This window comes from Marmota monax, unplaced genomic scaffold (assembly GCF_021218885.2).
Source record: "Marmota monax isolate L192 unplaced genomic scaffold, Marmota_monax_Labrador192_F-V1.1 WCK01_AAM20220418_F8-fsc00010, whole genome shotgun sequence".
Taxonomy (NCBI): Eukaryota; Metazoa; Chordata; class Mammalia; order Rodentia; family Sciuridae; genus Marmota; species Marmota monax.
Window position 1 is genome coordinate 24,077,612 of NW_026692321.1, and position 25,666 is coordinate 24,103,277.

Here is a 25,666-nt window from a genome sequence, read left to right on the forward strand (position 1 = left end):
TAGCACAAAAGTTAATAACTAGAATCAACAAATGGGACTTACTCAAACTAAAAAGTTTTTTTCTCAGCAAAAAAAACAATAAGAGAGGTAAATAGGGAGCCTACATCCTGGGAACAAATCTTTACTCCTCACACTTCAGATAGAGCCCTAATATCTAGAGTATACAAAGAACTCAAAAAATTAGACAATAAGATAACAAATAACCCAATCAACAAATGGGCCAAGGACCTGAACAGACACTTCTCAGAGGAGGACATACAATCAATCAACAAGTACATGAAAAAATGCTCACCATCTCTAGCAGTCAGAGAAATGCAAATCAAAACCACCCTAAGATACCATCTCACTCCAGTTAGATTGGCAGCCATTATGAAGTCAAACAACAACAAGTGCTGGCGAGGATGTGGGGAAAAGGGTACACTTGTACATTGCTGGTGGGACTGCAAATTGGTGCAGCCAATTTGGAAAGCAGTATGATTTCTTGGAAAGCTGGGAATGGAAACACCATTTGACCCAGCTATTCCCCTTCTCGGTCTATTCCCTAAAGACCTAAAAAGAGCATGCTACAGGGACACTGCTACATCGATGTTCATAGCAGCACAATTCACAATAGCAAGACTGTGGAACCAACCTAGATGCCCTTCAATAGACGAATGGATAAAAAAAATGTGGCATTTATACGCAATGGAGTATTACTCTGCATTAAAAAATGACAAAATCATAGAATTTGCAGGGAAATGGATGGCATTGGAGCAGATTATGCTAAGTGAAGCTAGCCAATCCCTAAAAAACAAATGCCAAATGTCTTCTTTGATATAAGGAGAGTAACTAAGAACAGAGTAGGGATGAAGAGCATGAGAAGAAGATTAACATTAAACAGGGATGAGAGGTGGGAGGGAAAGGGAGAGAGAAGGGAAATTGCATGGAAATGGAAGGAGACCCTCAGGGTTATACAAAAGTACATACAAGAGGAAGTGAGGGGAAAGGGGAAAATAATACAAGGGGGAGAAATGAATGACAGTAGAGGGGGTAGAGAGAGAAGAGGGGAGGGGAGGGGAGGGGGGATAGTAGAGGATAGGAAAGGTAGCAGAATACAACAGACACTAGTATGGCAGTAGGTAAATCAATGGATGTGTAACTGATGTGATTCTGCAATTTGTATACGGGGTAAAAATGGGAGTTCATAACCCACTTGAATCAAAGTGTGAAATATGATATAACAAGAACTATGTAATGTTTTGAACAACCAACAATAAAAAAGTTAAAAAAAAAAAGAATACTTCTTAATGCTATCAGTTCATAAATACAACTCCAGTTATGTCACTCCTGTGCTTAAAGCTCTTCCAGAGTTTTCCATGAAGTACATACTTTTGAGTACATTCAGAGTGTGACCCCACAAGCAAGACCATCCTAAAGATTTCTCCCCATTATATGACTCAGTTGGTACCTCGTGCTTCAGTCAGGGGGACAGTGCCTAGCCACCCTCCCCTTGTCTATCCCTTCTATGTCTGTTTTCTCTCCCGCTGCCTGTCAAAGTTGTCAGAATCAAAATGGAGTTCTTTGTGCCAATCTTAATGAAAAATAAAGCCAGGAAGTTATGAAGGAAGGGTTCTTTCGCATGACTGCCTGATAGTAACTGTCACAAAAGACTCTGCCACAACCACAAGCTCACAGAAGCCATTGCAACCTTATAGAAAAGGACATCTGCCCCGCAACTGTCTGTTCAACCTTGGACTTGCACCATTCTTGTTATTAATCATTGTGGCCAAGGATTCTTGTTTCAGAATAGCTGACGTAATCCTCCTCCTCGTTGTTGTCTCTTAAAACTTCCCCTTGCCTCGCCCTCTTTGACTGTGCCCACAGTTTGCTGCTGCACACGTCCTCCCGTTACAATGCTCTCCTCTTTTCCAATCAGCATCACTGTTCTTTGGAGAATCTCTCTGGTTGTCTGGTTTTTAGACTGGTGCTCTCCTTTCACCACCTCCTGTCTACAGAGCAAAACCCACCCATCCAGGGGGTTTCTCCCAGCCCCCACATCCACCCAGAGGCCAGATGCCCTGTCTCCTTTATTTTTAACACCCCCCACACCATTTTGGCCTTGTTTAGTTCCTGGCTTGCTCTCTGCCCCTCTGCTAATTCTGCCTCCTCTAATCCCCCAAGTAAGACTGAAAGCTCCCCAAGGACAGAGACTGTCCTTCACTCTCTGAGGTCCTTTCTACACCTAGCCCATCATCCTGGGCATAGTGAGGAGGTGGTCACCTGGAGCTTATGCAGCTGAGTTTAGTGAAGGGCACATCGTGCTGTGGTGCAGCATTGTCCAGATCGACAGATGTTGTACTGAAAAGGGATTCTAAGGCCGAAGAGGTGTGGGGAATGGCGTGCTCCGTCCTTCCTCAGAGTGACTGCAGCCTCTACAAAGCCCAGCTTCCAGCTGTGGCTCTCCAGAACACTGTGACTGGGGCGGGAGGTTTGGAGGCGGCCTAGTCATGGCTCCCATTGCAGCCCCCCTCAGAGTAGGCACAGCATGCTGTGGCTTTTGACTTTGGGGTTTCTCAGTAAGGCTGTGAGTTTCCTACACTAAATGTTCTTTAGCATGAATATTCATATTCATTCCCCTTGTTTAGTCACAGGTGATTCTGGAATGATTTCAACTGATGGTGCTTTAAATAGATACTGAACTCCTAAAAGTACACAAATCCTACTGTTAGGAGCTAAGCCACCTATCTTGCATTGAGAACCATGTTTGATAACTAATTCGACATGACACAATCCCTGTCCTCTTGGAACTTTCCGCTCAAGGTTGCAGAGACTGTGTTTAAAAGTTTTAGGTATCAGGTACTCACTTTTCCACCAAAGTTTACAGATTCATTTCTGTTTAGTGTTTAAGCACTTCCCATGTATCACCTGTGCTAGGTGCTTAAGGCATAAAACTCAATGATAATGTATTCCTGTAGTGTACTGATCCATGAGTGCTAAAACCCTTTATCCCTTGTCCCTAAGTAAGGGGACTGGGAGGCACAGACACAGCCTAGAGGAGGGAAGGCTAGGAAAAGTTAGACTAAGATGGGAATTAAGGTGGAAAACAAAATCCAGTTCAACAGACTTTTTTTACTGCTTGCTGTCTGCCAGCAGCTGTGTCTGCCAGGTCCTAAGGGCTCCAAGACGAATGAGCAAGCTCCCTTCCTTCCAGGACTTTAGCAGGGGTGGAGAGAGGGGCCGCAGAGGTCAGGTGAGGCTCATAGGAACTGATTAATGGGATAGAGAATCCAAGGACTGTGTGATGAATTCCAAGTATAGGTCATACTTTCAATCTTAAATGACCATTTCTTGCCTCCAAGCTTCCCCCCACCCCCCCTTTCTTTCTTTTAAGAGTTAGCATCATTCCTATGGGTATCTTAAGCCTGTAGCCCTAAGAGCTGTGAACTTAAGAACAATGTGGTCACTCCCTGCCATAAACACTGCCCTCCCTTCTCTCTCATGCTTTGCTTCCATGAAGGGGAGGAGCATTAGAAGAAAGAAAAGAGCCTGCCTCTTGTGCCCTCAAAGACTGTGCTGCTAGCATTCCTTTTGGAGGACCTTCTGTAAAGGAAAGGCAGTAGCTTCAACTGGAATCTAGGTCCCCAGCTGAAAGAGCTCCTGGTTCTGCAGTCAGGGGCCCTTATCCCTACCTCTCATTTTTGTGTGTGTCCCTTGGCACCTTTGCTGAGGCTCTGAGCAGGTTTACACTTCACTTCTGAGATGGGGTAAAAAAGATTTCATTCCTGAGGCTGCGTGGTGCTTATGTGCTGAGCATGCTGTCTGCACGGGGCTATTTTGGGTGCTTAGTGAATGCCAATCCCCCTCCCTATTTTACTTTAAATCGGGGAAGCCACACTCGTATATAAGAAGAACATTTAATTTCCAGCTCAGGCGTTCAGCCATCAGGACCATTTATTGTAGCTTTGAAAGCCAGCTTTTTCTACGATAGTCCTGGCTGACAGACGCTGCTCCCTTCTCTCTCTAAGTGCAATTCTGATGCCCAGTGTTTGAGAAAATTTGGTCATTATATTTGTACCTAAAACAGATGCTCTGGAAATTTTTGTTCCGTTCTTGGAGAAGTTCATCCTCTCATTTTCTCCAGGTTACCTTAAAAAAAGACAAGGGGGTGTTGGTATTTATATTGGCACGCAGGATTGGAAGAGAACATAAAAATGGGTGGGACGTACATTCAATGATGGATGGATGTGAGCATTTTTGGCTTAAAAATCAATTTTCCTTTGCTATTATACTCAAGCCAAGGAAGCCCCAATTACTTCAGGTCTTTCCTGGTATAATTAATTCACCTGGAATGCCTTCCTCTCCTCCCTTCCTGTGGCCCTTTCCCAGTAACTTGTTTTTCTTTATTCAAGAAAGGCCTCTTACGGATGCAGGCTGTCCAAGGGGCAAAGCTGCCAGACAAGATGGCAGGGGCCGAAGGAAATGGGGAGACAGACACACGTGCCCTTGCACCCCTCCTTCTTGTCCTAGTTGGATGTATCTGTCATGGTTCTCTAAGGTACCCCATAGAGGCAGTAAGAAGGGGAAGGAGAAAAAAAAGGCCCTGGGCCCAGAAGGTCCAGAAGGGAGTGAGTGGGCACCAGCCCCACAGGATGGAATATGCAGTGAGGACTGAACAGTGGCAGAACCAGAGGGATCACCATGGGGACACTGGGTGACATTTAAAGAAGTAACCCAGGAGCTGACATGGGGAAGTTGGAGAGAAACCCAGTGTAGGTGGCAGTCAGCAAGAGACCTCCCTCCTCACTCACCTCTCAGGTTTCCACCCCTTTCTGGATCATTTTATTTCTCGAGAAGGATAAGGAGTTTCCATTGCTTCAGAGTCCAGTCCTGTTCTGGAATCCAGGTTGCACCACAAACAGGCCCTGTCACTGACCCCATGTTGCAACCTGGTGCTGTGTCCTAACCAGGGTTGTGTGTCGGACCCACCCCAGAAATTTTTAAAATGAGCACCATTGAGGGATTCCGATTCAGCAGACGGGGGCAGAGCCACCATTTCCCCACTGGAGAACATCTGGCTGTGAAAACACAGAGACAGACAAGAGCTCAGCAGCCCTGCCTTCCAGGCACTGTGCTAAGTGCTTTAGACAAGAGGAGGTGAAACTGAGAAGCCGACCAGCCCACAGAGGCAATTGTGCATTTCTTCTCAACTTGACTTTCAGGGACATCATATTGGAACTTTGAAGTCAGTCATGGTGGGAATATTTATACCATAGAAATTGACAAATACTAAAAGTCAAGGCAGTTCTCCTATAGGAAGCTAATTGTTAAGCATTTACCAGAACACCACTGGATATGTGAATGTAAATGTATTCTCACTTAATTTAATCTTCATTAATAAGCCTAGATTTTAACTATGGGGTAACACTTGACAGCTTTTGAATCATTTTCAAATACTTTACTCTCAAATACCTCATGAATGGGAATGGACAGGGCAGAGGTCATTGCCTTCCTTTTTAGAGGAACACTGGTTCCAAGAGGCTACACTGCCAGGAAGGGGCAAACGTGACATTGAGCCAAAATGTGACTCCTCTCTGTGCTCTTCCTACTATGGCAGACACTGCCTTAGCGCTCAGATTTCTGGTTCTGAGCCAGTGCCCTGGTCACAAGGGATGGAGAGACCAGCCCTGACCCCGTTCTTGGATGCCTGATAACAGGAAGTTTCCCCCAATATGGGGAGGCATCGCTTAATAAGTGACCTTCCTGCTCTGCTTATTTTTGTACACTGAGTATTCTCAGGCTAAGTTCAGGGCCTAAATAGGCAAGCTCTCAGAGGCTTCCAATCCAGAGGATTTATTTTTTGAGCGGGGGGTGTGGTGTTGTGCCAGGGAAATGTGCCCTTGGCTGGCATGGAAAGAAGGGAATCAGAACTTTTTAAAACCCACCCCATTAAGGTCTTGGCCAAGGCCATGGGAATTTCCAAATACTTCACTTGTTCTAATTGAGGTAGCAGTGAGTATTTACTAGTAGAGGCCTAGAGATTTATGTTACCATGGAAAATCCCCAGCAGTGAGGGTGCTAGTTCTATGATAAAAATGATAAAGAGCAGTAGCTAACCCAGCCGGCACACACATAGACTGTGCCTGCTGTGGAAACAGTGTGTCCTGAGGAAGAAAGGAAAAAGAAGTCCCCAGGTCCCAGGGTGTTTCTCTCTATACTTCTGGTTTTGACAGGACCTACCCGGTATCTGTTGGTATCTGAGTGAAGAACTGGTCTCATCATGGAAAACTCACCGTGAAAAGATCTTTTTGAGGGGCTGGGGCTGTGGTTCAGTGGTAGCACACTTGCCTGGCATGTGCGAGGCACTGGGTTCAATTCTCAGCACCACATATACATAAATAAAATAAAGGTCTATCAACAACTAAAATATAAAACTAAAAAATTTTTAAAAATATATTTTTTTGAGAGAGACTTTTCCTTTATGTCTGGGGTTTGGGTGACTGGGACTATTCCACTTATATGAACAAATACTGCTATGATTTCAGTGTGTCCCCCCAAGCTCATGTGTTGACCACTTAAATCTAGTCTCCAATGCAGCAGTGTTGGGAAATGGGACATTTTAAGAGGTGATTAGGTTGTAAGGGGTCTGTCGTCATGAATGGTCGATGCCATTGTCACTGAAATGGGTTAGTTACTGATAAAAGAATGCCTTCAGATCCTTTCTCTCTCTTGCCCTTCTGCCTTCTGTCATAAGCTGATGCATCAAAAGTCCTTCTCTAGAAACTAGCCCCCCAATCTTGGACTTCCCAACCTCCAGAACTATGAAAAATAACCCTCTGTTCTTTGTTAATTACCCAGTATTTGACATTCTATGATAGCAGCACAAAGTGAACCAAGACAAACACACTTCAGGTTGTTAATTTGTCTCTCACATTCACTGACTCCTACTTGGAAATTTCCACAGAGGATGTAAAATGGAAATTCCTTTACTTTCTGAAGAATGGTCTGTGCATAGTTCAGTTTTTGGTGCTATGATGGAATACCTGAGTCTACTTTGAAGAAAAAGAGATTTATTTAGGTTACAGCTTTGGAGGCTGAAAATCCAAACAGCATAGAGCCGGTCTGGTGAGGGGCCCATGGTGGGTGGTAGAGCACATAAAAAAAGATCACATCTTGAAACAGGAAACCAGAGAGAGGCCGGGTTCCCACAGTCCCTTTTAAGGACAGGCGGGGTTCCCACAGTCCCTTCTGAGGACACAACCCCTGCTGACTTAAGGACCTCCCAATAGATCTACCTCTTAAAGTTTCTACCACCTCCCCTAACACTGCACTGGGCATCAAGCTCCCAGCACACGAACCTCTAGGCGACAACATCCAAACCACAGAATCCTGTCTGATGTTTCTAGATGGTGCCAGTGGAAAACTGGGAGAGCAGTAGTTTATACTGCTGTGGGCATGGGAGGTGACAAAGCTGGAAACAGGGTTACATAAGTTTGGGAACAGAAGGACTCAATGTCCCCAGGGCCTGCTGGTGGGAGGTGGGAGATAGATGATCCCTCACTCTTCCATGTGCCCCACACCCCCAAGTGCATGGCTCCAGAGTGAGCAATTCTTTTCTTCTGAATCCTAATTGCAAGTGCTCTGCTGAAGTGTTTTTCATGATTCAGGATCAGTCACAATGCTGTTTGTGCAGAATCCCACAGCACTGAACCTGTTGACGGGATCATCGTGACTGAGCGTCCCCAGGTGTCTGAGTTCCAGATGAGCTCACCTGCTCTCAACCTGGGGAAGCCACCTTGGTAGGAACTCTAATGTGGAAGTGAGCTATGTGGGTGAACTGAAAATGTCAAACCCAGGGCACAAGGGTAGGTGGAGGGGAGATCAGGAGATCATGGGCAACCTGAGGAAATATGAGAGGCGGCCACAGGGAGGTGTGGGAGAAAGTAAACGCTCTGGCCAGAATGCTCAGAAACTGCACCACAGTGTGGCTCCCAGACCAGCAACATCACCACCACTTGGGGTCCTGTTAGGAGGCAGTCTTCAGCCCCACTCTGAGTCTGCATGTTAACAGGGGTCCTAGGGATTCCTTCAATGCAGGGCTGCTCTGAAGGAAGCCATGTTTTGCCAGCTCTTCTGCATCTCTGTGTAGTAAAGCGAGGTCAAGGGCACCTCCATGGGCTGGACTATCACACAATAACTAAAAGATGCTTACAAAATAGAGCGAAGGGGGAGTGCGGATCTCTTTTTCTCTTAAACACACACACACACACACACACACACATTATATCACAAAGGATCTGGACTCACAAGAGATTTAAGTCTCCAACCTGGCATTGTCAATTGATGCTGTGGGATCTCGACCACGTCACTGGCTTCTCTGATCATACTATTCTAAAAAGGAGATGGTGGACGACCTCACTAAGCGGAGCTCTCACAGGTGTGAGCACTAAATGTTTGACACCTTTACTCACTGTTATGACTCTCACTGACAGGTGAGGACCCTGAAGCGCGCATGCTAACCACCTTGCTGGGGTTGCCGCACGTGTGCAAGGGCCAGGAACCTGGGTGGTCTCCTCTTGAGCCCACACTCTCCACACCACACTGTGACACGGTGGGAGCAAAGAATAGAGTGATTGTGCAGAATGATGGACACAAACCATCAGCCCAGCGCCTGACCTGAGCTGGCCCGTCGGTAAGCTGTTGCTTCCATTCTTACACATGCAGGGATGACACGTGGGAGACATATTCCTTAAAAGGTGTCCACAGTGATTTTCTCTAAGATGATGGATTTCTAGGTGCCTTTGTTTTTTCTTACCTGTATTTTCTTACACTTCATATGTTCTCTCTTTCTCTTGGGAAGTCAAATAAGGGGGGAAAAACGTAGTTTACAAAAATCCCTCTTAACTTGCGTATCAGACTTGCTCATTTTCAGCACAAGAGAGGAAAGGACAGAAGCCTTGCAGAGCCGGAGCCCTGCCTCCAATGGGAGAAAGACTTGCTCCACCTTTGATGAAGCAGCCCATACCCCACCCCCAACCTGCCCTCTAAAGGCTACTGCAAGCAACCTGAAAGGGTCAGAACTTGCCACTCAAAGCAGGGACCAGGACCTCAGGAGGATTTCTGTTTCCCCGCTCCATCCAGAATGAATATTCATGGTAGCAGAGTCTAAAGAAAGGACACAGAAAAAAATGTATGGACTGGAGACTTTGGGTTAACGACTTTTTAAGTGTGGAAAATTTTCCCCCAAAGTGCTTCCAAGTATAGGAAACTCACATAAACGACAGGGGCTCACAGACCTTGGCGGCTGCAGTAGCAGGGGTCAAAATGAGGAAGGAGAAGGAATTCCCAGTCCCCAAGACCCCTCCCACACTGTCTCTGGGCTTCTGTGCTAGCAACAGTTTCATATCTGCACCTACCCAGGGGCTCTTTAGATACAAAGAGGGATTGAAGTGGGAAATAAAATGTATCCCTTGTTTCAAAGGTCACTGACAAAGTCCCTAGAATTGATGGCATTTCTCTGGCTCTTCTTCTGGACCAGGCTCTTCTGGAGGCTGGGAATGTGCCAGTCCCCATGTTGTTTTCTCTTGTGTCTCTAAGGAGGTTTATTGTCTCGGGTTTGTTGGTGCTTGTCAATTATATGCCTTGGGCACTTAAACTCCTTGTTATTGGACCAAACAAACAAACTAAACCCTCCCTGATCACTGTGACTACGGTTACCAAGATCAAGGCCTATAATTGTCAGGTTGCTTCCTAAGCCAAAGGCTGCTCCATTCCTCCCAGTTGCACCATCTTTAGCATCCTGACAGCTGTCAGTTCTGCATCCCTGTGAGTGGAGGAAATCGGAGGGGGTGCCCTAGATGGAAGGGCTGTATCTTTTTTTTTTTTTTAGGGGGTAGTATTGGGGATTGAACTCGGGGGCACTCAACCACTGAGCCACATCCCCAGCCCTATTTTGTATTTTATTTAGAGATAGGGTCTCACTGAGTTGCTTAGCACCTCACTGTTGATGAGGCTGGCTTTGAATCATCCTCTGCCACAGCCTCCCGAGGTGCTGGGATTACAGGTGTGTGCTATTGTGCATAGATAGGGGCTATGTCTTTTTAATTCCTAAACCTTGGTTCTGGCCTTGGCCCAGAAAGGATACTCAAAGACACATCAAGAATGCTCAAGTGGATGACAGTTATGGCCATAGGATCACAGCTGCCAAATAGGTGAACTGACACTCTGGCTAGTGCTGAAGCACAGTACCCCTCAGAGACTCCCAACGTGTTTCTTCAGAAATCCTCAAAGAGGCCCCAGAGGAATCCTGGGCCCTAAGCAAGTCTCCAGAACAATGACTGGATTTTCTGGCCTGGAAAGATCCCTTATCTAGCATCAGAGACCCAACGACTGCATCTGGACATGGCTACTGATTGATGGCCTAGATTTTCTCTTCGCCATTTTTTTCCCCTCTCATTTTATGAACATGGTAGGTAGCACTCCTCTCCTGAGGCTTCCAGGGAGCCTGGGCTTGTATTTTGACTCAGAAAGTCCTAGAAGAGTAGAGGAAAAGGTCACCATGTTATTTTAAACTCAAACTTGATACTTGGGTGTAGTAATGATCTGGCGTGCAAGAGTTGAGAAATAACTCCCCACTCCCCTTTCTGTGGCTCAGGCCTCACCCACATGTCCCTGTTGGTGTGGGCTCTACATTTTGAGAAAGTTTAAAGTACCATACCAACAAGATCCCAAGAAGAAGGGAAAGGATGGAAATTGTACAAAGAGAAAGGATGGAAATTGGGCCTAGGCAGGATGCGTAAATGCACTGTGGTCCCTAAGCTTGGGAAGAAAGCAAGCCACAGGACAATGAGATCTCTGTGTTTAGGTTAAAAAAAAAAAAAATTGGCTATATCCAGATTGCTGATCTGTTTTCTCTTGTCAGCTAATTAAGTGATTATTATTTATATTCCCCGAGGATCTAGCTTGAGCAGTACAAGCACTGAACAAGAACATCTTAGGGGAGAACTTGACAGTTCAGTTCTGGGGAAGAAACCTGAGGGACAGATTCAACCCCATGGCCCAAGCAAACAAGGGCCTGTCAGGTTTCAGTGGTACTTCCGGAGCCTAACTGGTGACCTCAGGTCTAATTAAATCATGGGGAGTCAGGGTTCCATTTTAGAATGCTTGGAAGACATGCTGGTTGAGAAAAAATTAAGGAAATGCCTCATCTTCAGGTCAGTTATCTTTTGAATAAAGGCTACAAAAGAAACCCCCACCCCCCAATTTCCTGCAGTAGACTTAGGAACAATAACCACTTTCCTTGTTTAAGGATCCTCTTGCCTGGAGAGAGAGGGCTGTACCAACCAAGTGTCTTCTAAAAGGTCCACTTATTTTCATGTGTCTCTAGTGTAGTAGAACTCTGAGGACAGAAATCCAACTATGGCTAGCTTGGGCAAAGACAGATGTTCGGGGATTCCTAGCCAATCTTCAAGGTGTAAGAGAGTGGTTGGTCTGAGGACACCTGGAACCAGGGAGTGGCCTGCCATCATGCTCTATCTCCCTGTCTCTCCATGTTGGCTTCAGATTTTTGTTTTTATTTTCTCACGACAGAGAACAAAGCCACTGAAAAGCCTGACTTTACATCTCACTCTCCACTATTAAAGAGGATCTGCTTCTTTTCCTTAGTTCCAAGCCAAAACATTCCAGAAAAGGGCTAGGTCAAGTGTGTTCCTTCAAGGGCAGGTGGCCAGGGCCTTCACTGTGAACCATGTACTTGGAGCAGAGGGAGAAACAGATCCATGAAGAAGAACTGAGCAGACACAGTCATGGATGTCCAGCAGGGTACCACACAAGATGCGTGAGGTAGGTCATGGAGCTGGGGGAGCAAAGAGGAAGAAATAGAAAGAAGGTGGGAGTGGAGTGGGGAAGGGGTAGGGAAGGGTGGGGAATGGTCATTCCATAGCATAAGCAAGCTAATTGAAAGGACATTCAGTTCTACTCTTGAAAAAAGATGCCTCGGGCCATACACATTTCTTGCCAATTTCCTTTCAACCTTAACTAATAACTTTTCCTCTTTAAATTCTATCTGAGCAAGTTGGCAAAGTGTAATAACACTTTCTGTTTATTTGTGCTTGGTATAGCTGGAAAGATTCCTGTAAAGGTTTTTTGTTCTCATCATTTTGTCTATAAATTTCTACCCAACATGAACCCTCTTTTAATAGGCTATCTGAGAAGTGGTAATACTTGTCAGGAGTAACTACGTCTTTTTATTTGGTGGAATGTGTCTTCCAACTGTGAGCTCTAGCTGTGAGTGCAATGGAAACATGTTTGCCATTAAAAGTGGACACAACAGGGGCTTCATTTTTCCAGAAAGGACTGTGAGCCCGACAGTGGTGGTAACAAGAGGATGCAGTGGAGATGATCAAGACTTTGGAGCTGGAAAGACTAGGATTTGAACCTAAGGTGTAAAATGAGTATGGAGTATAACAGAGGCTATGATGCACCACCTAGCCCTCCTTCTCTACTATGGCATTCATGCCCTCAGCTGCCAAGGACATTGACTGCCAATGGCCCATAGCTGAGTCCCTTCTGGGGCATTGCCAAGAGTGAGGAACCACCTCACCTAAGATTGCTCTTTTACCCTGAATGGACTGGGCTGATTCAGGGGTTCAGAAGCCCAACAATGATACCTCAGTTGAGGAAAATTCTGAAGGCACCCACCTCAGAGCTCCGGTGGATCTGCCATGGTCTATGTTGTGATTGTACCAGTGCATAATCTCTCTGCCCCATCCCATTTCCTTGTTCTCTAAAGGTGTTTCAGAGAGCACTCCCAGCAAACCCCCTACATGTAAATTTTGATCTCAGCATTTAAGATAGATACCTACCCTGTTCTAAGTTTTCTCATTGGGATTAAAGCCAACACATATATCAGTAAATTATTATTATGCTTTTAAAGCCATGATCCATGTAGTCCAATTTCAGAGTTAAGCTACAATTAAATAAAATGCAATATGTTTAACCAGAATGATTTCAAAATTATTCAAGTCCTTTATTTATTCTTTTAGGAGCAAGACTCTTAGTTGTAAGGTACAGAAAAGCATATCTACATATACATATGGTTGGTAGGGAAGGTTCATGAATCTATAAAGTTCAGGGATAGACTTTTATGTATATCTGGATCCAGGGGCTATCAGCTATAGCCAGAGTCATCTGGAGGTACATCAGGGACAATAACATACCTGAGTCTTTATTCCTCTCCATGTCAGGGCCACTTCTTCTCCTTGTGGTCTAATGCTATAGCTAGACTTCTTCTGTGGTAGCTTAGGGCTCCTAAAAGTGCAATAGTCAGTGCATGTATTGACATGCAGCTTCCTATGGTCTGACACACCATCTTAATGTTTGGCTTCTAAATCTCAGAATGTCACTTCTAACACCGTCTGTAAGTATGGTTCTTCAAACAGGACTGAAAAGGTACTAGGAGGCTGAGAAATCCAAGATCTGCAATTAATGAGCTGGAGACCAAGAAAAGACAAAGCTGTAGTTTCTGTCTAAGCCCCAAAGACAATTGTGTAAGTTCCAGTCCCAAATCTATCAGGCTTGAGACCCAAGAAAAGGTGATATTTAAATTCAAGTCCATAGGCAGGAAAATACTAATGTCCCAGCTCTAACACTCAGGCAGAAGGAGTTCCCTCCTTACTTAACCTTTTTATATTCCAGGCCTTTAAAAAAAAAAAAACAACTTCTATTGATTAAATCAAATCATGGGCCAGAATAACAAGACAGAAAACCAGTGTGGAAAATGTACCTATGGAACATTCTTCAGGATAAATCATATGCTAAGCCATAAAACAAGCCTCAATAAGCTTAAAAGAATTGAAATCATACAAAGTGTGTTCTCCAATCACAATGGAATGAATTTAGAAACCAGTAACAGAAAGAAATTTGGAAAATCCCCAAATATGTGAAACTTGAACAACACACTTCTAAATAACCAATGGGTCTGAAAGAAATCACAAAGGAAATTAGAAAATACTTTGAGATAAATTTTAAAATGAAGATACAGCAAGGCAAAACTTAAGGAATACAGCTAAAGCAGTATCTAGAGAGCAACATATAGCTGTAAATGCCTATATTAAAAAAATGTTTAAATCTAATGTTTTACCTTAAGACACTGTAAAAACAAACAAACAAAAGAGCTAGTTAAACCTAAAGCCAGCAGAATTTTAAAACGATGAAAGGTAGAATGGGAATTAATCCAATATAGACTAGAAAAGCCATAGAGAAAATCAGCAAAACCCAAAGTTGGTTCTTTGAAAAGATCAATGCAATGAATAAACCTTTAGCTAAACTGACCAAGAAAAAGAAAACTAAGATTAGTAAAACCAGGAATGAAACAAAACATTACTATCAACTTTACTTAAACAAAAAGGATTATAAGGAAATCTATTAGTCATTGTATGCCAACAAATTATATAGATGAGATGAGACAAATTCTTAGATGGGACGGACAAATTCCTAGAAAGACACAAACCAATGAAACTAACTCAAGTAGAAACAGAAAATCTGAATAGACCTATAAAAGTAAAGATACTGAGTTAGTGATCATCATTGTGTTCTCAAACCTAAATGCCTTCACTGGTGGGTGAATCTATGGAACATTCACAGAAGAATTAATACCTGTTTCATGAACTCTTTCAAATCACAAGCCAGCTCTGTACAAGAGTAAGAATATCAGGTATTCACTGGGGATCATCTTTGGAGATCAGCTCCCAAAGTCCACCCTGTGCAAGACAGACAGTCAACATAATTTTGGCATGAACCTGGCTACTTCCTGATAGTCCCTTGGCCAGAGGTTTTCAGTGTTCAAGCTTTGAATCTTGGTTAAACATGAAGTCCTTTGAAGAAATAACACACTAAAACTTGAATCAGTTATTATGTCCTTATAAAATCAAGGTTCTGAAAAATGTGATACCTAGTGATGTAATAAAAGAATGAGATATTTCAAAGCCTTGAGTTGGACAAGATCAGATTGAGAAACATCCACATTTTAAGATTCCATAGCACCAGGCTTGCTAAGTCTATCGTAGATAATAGTCCTGTGTCTCTCCTTGAGAGGGTCTACATTAGGAATCTAGTGTCCAGTCCAAAGCCATAAAGCTATAATAGCCCGATTTTGGACAGGTACCAGCAGGAAGAGAATGGTTTTGTAGGCATCAGAGCCTTCCTAGTGCCTAGAATCAGTTCTGTAGTATGGTCTGTGACAGCCTCCTAATGGACTCTCAGGCTACACTTACTAGAACAAAGATTCTATCCTATTCCCTAAAGATGGTGCTTCTCTTAGAGATTGGAGGACATGAATCTTTGGAAAGTGCTCTATAAATATTGGCATCATAGTTGTGTTGACTTCAGTAACCCAAAGCTATGGCAGAGGAGCCAAAGGGTTCAACGAAGTTGGCCAGACTGATGGTTGTTCTGTTTGATTTCAGAAGGCAAACAATTCCCTAAGTGCAATTGGGAATGAAAACCCTAAACTAAAATCATGGCTTTCCTCTTATGTGGAGGTCTCTCGTTTATACTCCATGTTTGGTCTTACCTGTACCTTGCACAGCCTTTGGCAAGAAATGTCATACTGAATCAATTAAAGTTTTAAAGTGGCTTGCTTAACTCCAATTTTCTGCACACCTTCAGTTAGTTAATTCTATTAGCAAAGGCTGTTGATGGCTTAGGAGAAATTGCAGGAGTTCATCTCTGGCAAAGATTCCTCATTTGTGATGTTGGTGGTTACCGCACCCAGGGTTTCCAAGTTAATTGGAAATAGTGGTGTGTAATTTCGTTGTGGTGGTGTCTGTAGCTGTTAATTTAGCTGATTTAAATTCCATTAAGGTTTTAATGGAAACAATTCCACACTAATTAGCCAGGCACCTCCTTTTGCTAGGAGTTGATTTCAGGGAGGATATGCTGGGTACTTCCTTCACTGGGCTTCTTAAAGCAAACTCTGCAAGGGCACCCAGCCCCAACTCTGGCTGCATTTGGCATCTAGAAACAGATATTCAAAACTGCTAGTGTTTATAATCAAAACCAGAGTCTAGCCAGTGAGTGAACACTAGAACTGCTTGAATTGTGTTTTTCTAGCTGCATTTCCAATGACAAAATATTGAAGGCGTTTTGTTTGTTGGCTCTTCCCCAGAGATCTGCTAAGATAAGATGAAAGCTTTACAATGCTGTTTCAAAAGAGAAGTTAGTATCTAGAAGAATCTTCTTTTTTAAAAAAACAATAAAGCAAATATTTTCCACTTCATTATTTTATTAAGACTTCAGTGATTTTGAAAATCTGATATTTTTGTCTGCTTATTCTTGCAGACTGTGGTTTTTCTAAGTTTTCCATAGGACTGTTCAAGCTGATCAAATAGTCCCATATTCTAAAATATTTACAAGGCACAGATTATGATCCAGCCAGTCGTTTCCCAAGGCCTGGAGCTGGGCTCAGCCCAGTTCTATGGGAATAAACCTGAGACCCACTATCCCTGCCGTGGACAGTTCTGGTAGCCTCTTTCCCTCTTGGATAGTTTACTCTATGCCACACAGCCCCCAAACAAAAGCTTCCTCTATGAGGTCATGGCCAAATGGAGTTAATTGTAAGCTGCACATTTGGCAAATTTCGTAGAGATGAGAGAACTCTGCGATCGCATTTCCTGCGCCAGCACAGTCTTCGCCCCTTGCAGCAGAATCTGGTGGGAGTTCCTCCTCCCGGGTCACCTGGGTAAGAACGCACGGCCTGTCAATTGTCTGCTTTCAGGGGCAGGTCAGATGTTGGCATGGCTTTAATTAGTCTGGGAAACGGAGTCAGCAGATTCCCTGCAGAGGTGCGAGGGGCACGTGCGTGCGTTACTGCACAGCAACAGAAGGGATCCCAGCACCCAAGGGGTGAGGGTGGGGTGGGGGGAATCCACCGCAGCTTCACAGTCGCATCACGTGGCCTGCCTGGGGTGGGGACTCCTCTTCTTAATTCCTGTTTTCATCAGGCCATTAGTCTTTACCTACATGCTTGTCTCCTTTCAAAATTCAGTGTTTATCTTGTAGACCGTGGAGATCTAAGGATTAACACTTCACCATACTGTGGAAAAATAATTTGTTCTCATTCTCTTGTTATTCAAACATTTACTGCGTGTCTATTCAGGGATCAGATAGATTAGATTTTGTGGGATAACCTCACTTAAAGAAATTTGGATATTTTCCATAAAGGTAACTTAACTTATAACTACATATTAAAATGGTCTTAATACTTAAGTTCTCATACAAATTAGGAAAACAAGTTGGAGGGCTTGAATTATGTGTTCCAATTTGGCTATTTGATCTCCTGGATTGTGTGTTAAAGTCTTTCTTGGGAGTGGTTATGAATAAGCTGTGATTCTCACACCTGTTCATTGTAGCAGGAGGTGTCTATACCAATAACTTTTTGTGGTGGGGGGGAGGCTGGGATTGAACCCACAGTCTCATGCATGCTAGGCAAGCACTCTACCATTGCAGAACCTCCGCCACCCTGCTGCCAGCCCACCAATAACCCTGATAAAAGGTGGAAAGAAACAAGGAAGACGACACTGGGCAGTTCAAAAGAAGATTACCTGGAGCTGAAAAGGCCACCCAGAGGAAGCACTTTATCCACTGTTAAAGGACACAAAAGCTTTGTAATAGCAGAGGCATGTGGTTGGGTGTTAGAGGCAGGCGAACCCTATGCAAGAACCCACAAGGAATGGTAATGGAGTTCATTACCATGAGGTGGGGAATACAGTGTGACAGAAGAAGGACTGACAATTACCCAACACCCCCAGACCAAGGAGACTGGATATCATGCAGTCAGCAGTGGAGGAAGGGTAGAGCTGAAGGTCATAAAGATAGTGGGAAACCATCAGAGAGGCTGAGATGGTGGTCTGAGTGGAAGGCTGAGGACAAGAGGAATGCAGGGAACTAGGAAGGCCTATGGGACCTTCCCTGGTGTGCAGCAAATGGTCAGGGCCCTGCGAAGGAGGCAGAGCACTGTCAGTGGAATTTGTGGTCTTAATGGGGGAAGGGTGTTTGGCATCTGATAAAGTATGTGCTATTGGTTTGGTTTTTTGTTCTTGTGGTGCTGAGGATTGAACTGAGGGCTTCATGCACACTAGGCAAGAACTCTACCACTGAGCTACAGCCTCAGCCCTGATGTCATTGGTTTGGAAAAACCCTCTGGCCAGGGAAAAGGGACTCTGGGTGAGTTAGTGCTTCTAGATTTTAATGTGTGCACAAACTACTTGGCATTTTGCAGAAATGGGATTCTGCATTTCTAAAAAGCTCCCAGGTGAAGGCCACGCTGCTGATCTAGGGACCGCTCTGAATGGCAAGGAGCTAGACTACTCAGATTGGCTGGTTTTAGGCAGAGATCTATAACAGCTCAAGAATCTGTGAGACAGTGACCCAATTGTTCCTAAGTGTTTTCATTTCTTTAAATCTCATTCTAATTGCAGCAGGAAGCTGGCATGTGGTTAAACTGGTATTTGTATTTTAGATTCTAATTTGACCCCTGGAAACTATAGCCCTCTCCTCAGGAGGTGTGTCAACAGGCTTTCTGGGTGTAGACCTTGTAAGCAACCAATCAAGACAACCTACTGTCCTCAGTGTGGTGGGAGGCAGTGGGATACTTGGAAGGGGAAGTGGATCCCTCTGTTGTTCTAGGAGCCTCTTTTCTGTATTTGGGGGGCGAGGGGAGCAGCTTTGGGACTCTGCAGACATCAAAGATGAAAGGATACTCGATGGGGTGGTAGAGCCTCAAGCCCATCCTGACAGTGTCTACAGTCAGTTTGCCGCCTGGGGGCTGCCTCGAGGTGGCGTGGGCCTATGTTGACCACTGCAATGGCAGCAGGAAAGCAGGCCATATTTGGGGTAGGCCTTGCAGGCTAACAGCCCCGCTGGCTTTGAGCTGCTCTTCATGGCTCAGGGGAGTACTGCCCATTCCCTGTTACTCCATGAGGTGTTCATTTGTGGGGAGACCAGCTGTGGCTTCATGCCAGCTACTGGTAGCAGACCCTGGCCTGTGTGAGTCAGGAGAGCTGACCTTGAGCTCCTCCTCCTGGTTCTAGAAAGGGGGTGCACATGCTGATCAAGACATTTTGGGTTGTCTATTTATTAAATACAAAATAACCGTTGTTCCTCTTCATCATCTTAAGCCACAAACAAGGTCATATTTCTATCCAAGATCAAATTAGTAGGACCTGAACTGCCATTCACAAACATGGGTCATTTCAAGTTGTCCTGCTTTCTTCTCTTGGAACATGTCAAGCTGCTTATTTGCTTAATTTGGCCCTGGCCCTACCTAGCCTCACCTCTGAAGTCAGAGGTCCCGGTGGACCTGGTGAGGCTGAAGAGGACTGGACACCACCCCACCACAGTGGGGTTTAAGGTCCTGTGCATAGCCCATGTCGGTGTTATCTGGCCTAAGCATCACGTGGGTTTCCAGCACCTTCGGGAGCTGGAGGTTCAGCCTCACTGTCTCATGGGATTTTTGCTTAAAGCTCATTGCTTTGCAGAGGGAGGCTGAGAGGCCCCAATGGACAGAGCAGCTTCTTGGGGGTGGGGATGGACAGAGTGGTTCCCTCCCAAAGCCCAGGCCACACCGCTTCTGCAGCCATTTGGTTTTCACTCACATGGGTCAATAATGTCTGAGCCCCGTCACATGGCTCAGAGCCCCCACCATATCGGTCTCCATCCCAGTTCACCCTAGATAATGGAGTGAACTGGCATTAGGACTGAGGTCAGGGATACCTGTCTGGCTTCCCTCTCTCTTATAATGAGTCTCTCCTGGTTGGGAAGTTCCTTGGGATCGTTTTCATGCATTGATCAGGAGTTGTGCCCAAGCTGTCACCAAATATTCTAATAATTAGAAGGCTGATATAATGTGGAAGTTCTAGACTTGAAAAACAATGGTTCAAATCCCAGCTCCGCCTAACGTTCACATGGCTTGCTGTTCAGGGCATACATTCTGGGGCCAGGCAGACTGCCATCCACATTCCATATCCTTATCATCTTCTTGTGGGGCCTCGGGCAGGTCATGCAATCCCTGGGTTCCCTGGCCATAAAGCAGAGCTGATGAGATTCCCCCACAGGCTGCGGAAAGAAGCCAGCACACACCTCACACTGCGTGTGGCACACGGGAGGCACCCAATAAATATTAGCTATCACCATGCAATGATACTTATGTAATAAGTAAGAAGTTGTGGGTTTTATTGGAAACAAAATAAGTCCGTCTGCTTCTTAGTGCCCGTGTCCCTCTGGGAAGCCAAACCACGAGCTCATAAATGCTGAGCACAGCGTCCACCTGGTGGCCGCATCCCCAAATCTCTCATCAAAAACCTGGAGGAAATGAAAAGGCTTGTAATTTATAAACCCAGGCTCCTCCGGGGGCCAGCAGAGGGGCGGGCAGGCAAGCACACTCTGGGGGCCTCAGTGGGGGCCGCACAGGCGGCCGGGAAACAAAGCCCCACTTTGTCCTGTGACTTGGCTGTGCTTTTTGTCATAATATTGAATTAATTTTGAAATTTCAAATAACACTAAAGCAAGATATTTACATCTAGTAGAGAAGTGAGAGCGGGTTAAAAAGGTTGAGAAAGCATCTATAACCTAATTATAATTAGAAGGCTGATGTAACGTGGAGGTTCTGGACCCAGCTCTGCCTAATGTTCACATGGCCTGATGATCAGGGTGTACATCAGGGTAGACACTCACAGGAACGTGACAAGCACAGGAGGCGAAGGCCCAGCACTTTCTGCTCACCCTGCCAAGCGCCCACCCATCCCAAGGTGGCAGTGGGTGGGTGGAGCCCACCAAGTCTGCCTAATTGGAAAAAGCTGGCGCATGCACAGGGTGCTTCTGTGCTCCAGGACCCTTCCTTTTGCTTTATAATGCTAATGAATGAAACGTGAACAAATATTCATTAAAATACGTGAAACACGATGCCCCTTCATCCTCGGGCTTCCATTATTCTTCCAGTTAGCCCTTCAGATGTGGAGCATACATCCTTTATTCATTCTGAGGAGTCTGTTTGCCGCCCTGCCTAAATAAAACTCCTTGGTGAATCTTTTCTCCTACTTTTATTTATTTATTTATGCTTCAGACTTAATAAAAATTTTAAAGTTAATAAAAGTGAAAAATGTACTTGTAGAAAAGTGCACACGTGTATGGCTTATTGAATTGTTACAAAGTGCATTTGACCAATTATGCCCAGAGTATTAACACTGACCCTCACCCCATACTCCCTCCTAGCTGTTAATGACCCCCAGGGGGGTGAGCACAATCCTGGCTTCTCTCGGTACCAAACCATTTTGCTTGTTTTTGAACATTATGGAAGTGAAATCATACAGGATGTAGGATGTCACGTGGGAGATATAAGGTTATGTTAGGGAGACTCATCCATATTGTTGGCTGATGTTATAGATCCTTCCTTCTCTTTGTTGTATAGTATTCACTGAGTGGTTCTTCATGATTGGAGACATCACCAGGGGAGGTGGGCATGTGTCCCCTGATGGGATTTGTTCTAGGGATGAGCTTGTGACCTAGGTCACCCAGTTGGGTCTTCCCAATGGGAAAGCCAATAGGCATCTCTGTCCCTCATGAGAGCAGTGCATCGTGGTAGATTCTGGAGTCTTGCTGTGTTGGGTCTAGTATGCGTCACTTAGAGTTCATGTCCCATCTTAGTGTCTTCATCTGTAGAAAGAGATGATAATAACAGCACCTACTCCAGAGGAATATCGCAAAGATTGAACTAGTGCTTAGAGTCATACCAGCCACAGATCAAATGTTAAAGGATTTCTACTCCTCAGCTATGAAGGCATGAGCCTGGAATCTGGTAGCCACTGGGCTGCCCACAGTATGAACACCTGAGGTCCTCTGTTTCACTCAGTGTCCATCTTGCCTCCAGCCTTTGTACCTAGTCTGTCAGCTTTCCTTTTATTCCCACAGAACCTTCCATCCCTCTTTTGTGTCTCAACCCAAAGGGATGGACTAACGTCCTATGGTGGCCGTTCCACTGTCACCCAAGCGAACACCATCCCTATCCCGCCAGCTGTACCACAGCCCTTTCAAAGTGTGTTCTGCAGACCCCCAGGGGAGCCTCCTAAGATGTCATTCACCTTGTTCACCAGGTTGAAGTTTGTGCTGAAGCTACAAAGGCATTTCTCTGTGAGGAAACTGATAGTTGCTTAGCTCAAATAGAGACATGACATCCAATGGTAAGGTTAAATATCTGTTATCCAAATGCGTGGGATCTGAAGTGTTTAAGATTGTTGAGATGTTTTTAGTTTCAGATTTTCAGCTGAGGGATGCCCACCCTGTCCTAGTGGTTACTGGATTATTCCTCACAGCATACTCACTGGAGAAAGGAAGGAGGGAGGAGGAAGAAAGGACCAGTTTCATTTAAGAATGCTTTTGAGGAAGCAGTAAAAGTTGTTCATTTTTGACCCTTGAAGTCATGTTTGTGCGATTTCAAATATCATGTGATGAGATGGGATTATGCATGAGACATGTCTGTCTTGCTCTGATAACCACTATCTACTCTCCATTTCTAGGAGAGCTTTTAAAAATTCCATATATAAATGAAAAAAATATCATAGAGTTTGCATCTGAAACATCCCCTAAAAATCCCTGCATTAAGGCTGGACCTCCAACCATGGTGCTATTGGAAGTGGTAGAACTTTAAGAGTCTAGTGGGAGGTCTCTGGTTGTTGGAAAATGCCCTTAAAGGAACAGTGGAATACTAGCCCTTTCCTCTTCTCTCTTTTTTTCATGTTCCAGCCATGAGGTGAACAGATATGTTTTACCATGATGTGTCCCCTACCCCTCAGAGGCTTAAAAGCAATGTTTCTACCTAATCCTGGATGGAAACTCCAACACTGTGAGCCAAAATAAACTTTTTCTCTTCACAAGTTGATTTATCTCAGGTATTTGCTACAGTAATGGAAAGCTGATTAACACACTGAAGTAGGAGAACACCCTGTGTGAATAAATTATAAGCTGAATTAGCTACTTTTTTCCATGGAATCCCATTTATACTTCATGGAACAACTGACGGACCATGGCTATGTGGACTTGGCTAGTTGGCAGATATTTTCTTGAAAATGAAGACAGCTTGTCACATTAAGGAAAATGAATGGCAGTACTTATTGCCAAAGATAAAATTTGAACTTTTTTGGTGTGATGCCGGGGATCAAGCCCAAGGGTCTCACACATACTAGGCACATGCTCTACCACTGAGCTGCCCCCCTAGAATCTAAACTTTCAAGTAAAGGTTAAAATTTTAGAAAACATGTAAATGCCACCATGAGCTGAACAGAATCTCACCCCATTGAGTTTTCTGGTGAGGTAGGTGAAGATGTTAATGAATGTGATTGAGCCAGAATCTTATGTTTCAATCTTTAATTAATTAATTAGATTACTAATGATATATATATATATATATATATATATATATATATATAATATAATGGATTATTTTGATATATGCATATATTGTAGAAAAAAATCAAATTAATTAATATCTCCACGCCATTACCTACTTTTTTTTTGTAGTGAGAAAACTGAGAATTTTCCTAGCAGTTTAGAAATATCCAATATGTTATTATATTGTCACCTGAGCTGTGTAATAAATCATGAAAACTTATTCCTTCTGTCTGAGACTTGGGGCCCTTTGACCAACACCTCCCCTTCCCCCTTCTCCACCTCAGCCCCTTGCTCTGATAACCACTATCTACTCTCCATTTCTAGGAGAACTTCTTAAAATTCCATATATAAATGAAACCATAGAGTATTTGTTTTTCTGTGCCTGTCTTTTTTTCACCAAACACAGTGTCCTCCAGGTTTTATTCACGTTGTCACAAATGACAGACTTTCCTCTTTTTGAAAGGCAGAATAGTGTTTCGATGTATGTATATACCACGTTTTCTTCCATTGATGGACAGGTACATTGTGTTCGGTATCTATATTGTGGATGGCGCTGAAATAAATATCAAAACAAGAGTGTAGGTGTCTCTTCTTTGTACCAATTTCAGTTCTTTTGGATGTACACCTAGGTGAGATAGTTGGATTGGATCACGCAGTAATTCCATTTTTAGTTTTTTTGAGTAATCTCCACACTGTTTTCCAAAATGACTGTACTCATTTACATTCCCACCAATTGTGGATAAGGATTCCCTTTTTTCCACATCCTCACAGGCATTTTTTTTTTTTATAATGGCCATTATAACAGATATGAGATGGTATGGCAGTTTTTTTAAAAAAAATATTTTTTAATTGTTGACAGACCTTTATTTTATTCATTTATTTGTGTGTGGTGCTGAGAATCGAACCCAGTGCCTCACACATGCGAGGCAACTGCTCTACCACTGAGCCACAACCCCAGCCGGATATGGTGGTTTTAATTTGCATTTCCCTGATGATAAGAGGTGTTGAATATTTTTTTCATCCATCTGCTTGCTATTTGTATGTCATCTTTTGAGAAATGTCTATTAAAGTCCTTTGCCCATTCTAAAAATCAGGTTGTTTTCTTGGTATTGAGTTGTCTGAGTTCCTGATATATTTTGGATATTAGTCCCTTACTAGATGTATGGTTTACAAATATTTTCTCCCAATCTGTGAAACTCTCTTGTTTCCTTTGCTATGAAGATGCTTTTTAGTCTGATGTAATTCTCCTTGTCTAGTTTTTGCTTTGTTGGCTGTGCTTTTAGAGTTCTATCCAAGAAATCACTGCCCAGTCATGTGCCACTCTCCACACACCCCTTCCCCTCTCCAGGTTGTGGCAGTCCTAATACCAATGCCTTTCCACCCCTCGTCTTCCCCTGCTCCAGTTACTGTCTTGCACTTTATCCCTAGACTCACTGCCATTAGTGATTGACAGATGAATCAACCCGGGGGAGAAGGAGCTGTGCTGACTTCCAGAACGGCTGCCTTTAGGCCACAGCCTTGGAAGATTACACCTGCTAGCTGTTGATTTCTTTGCTTAGGGGTCCAGGAGGGATTTGGATGCTAATAGTGGGAGGCTGAAATCAATTCAAGAAGGGGAGGCTGGGGCCCTGGAGAAAATGGTGGGGCAGGTCTACATCACAAGGCTCCTGTATGCACATCTGCCTAGAATTCCATGTTGGAAAGCAGTTGTAAAAAGAAAAAGGGAAACAGGAATGTTTGCTTCCACATTGTGGGGGTGGGGCAAAAGGGACAGGGTTATTGGCCCCAGTATAATGTTATTATTTCCAGCTACAATGATTATAACTTAGGGCCCACCATAATCTCACATCTTTAGTTTGAAGGGGAAAACGGCTTGCTTAGCTTTCAGCAAATCATAGCATTTATATTAAGTTCTAATTGATCTTTGACTAATATTATTCTGTAGCAATTATTTTAAAATACATTTTCAATTCCCCTTTGAAGATTATGTTTTAAGACATCTGAATCTCTTATGTCTCTTTATTTTTTTGCTTTACAATTTTAAATGTATTGTTTTGAAATATAACTTTAGACTCAAAAGAGTGCAAAATAATAGGTGCAAACATAATGCAGTGGATAAATGCTTCTGTATCTGTCACCCAGCGTCATTTGATCATAACATCTCACATAAGCAGAGCACATTATCAAAACCAGGAAATGAACATTAGTACAATATCATTAACAAAACTACAGGCCTTATTTTATTTTATTG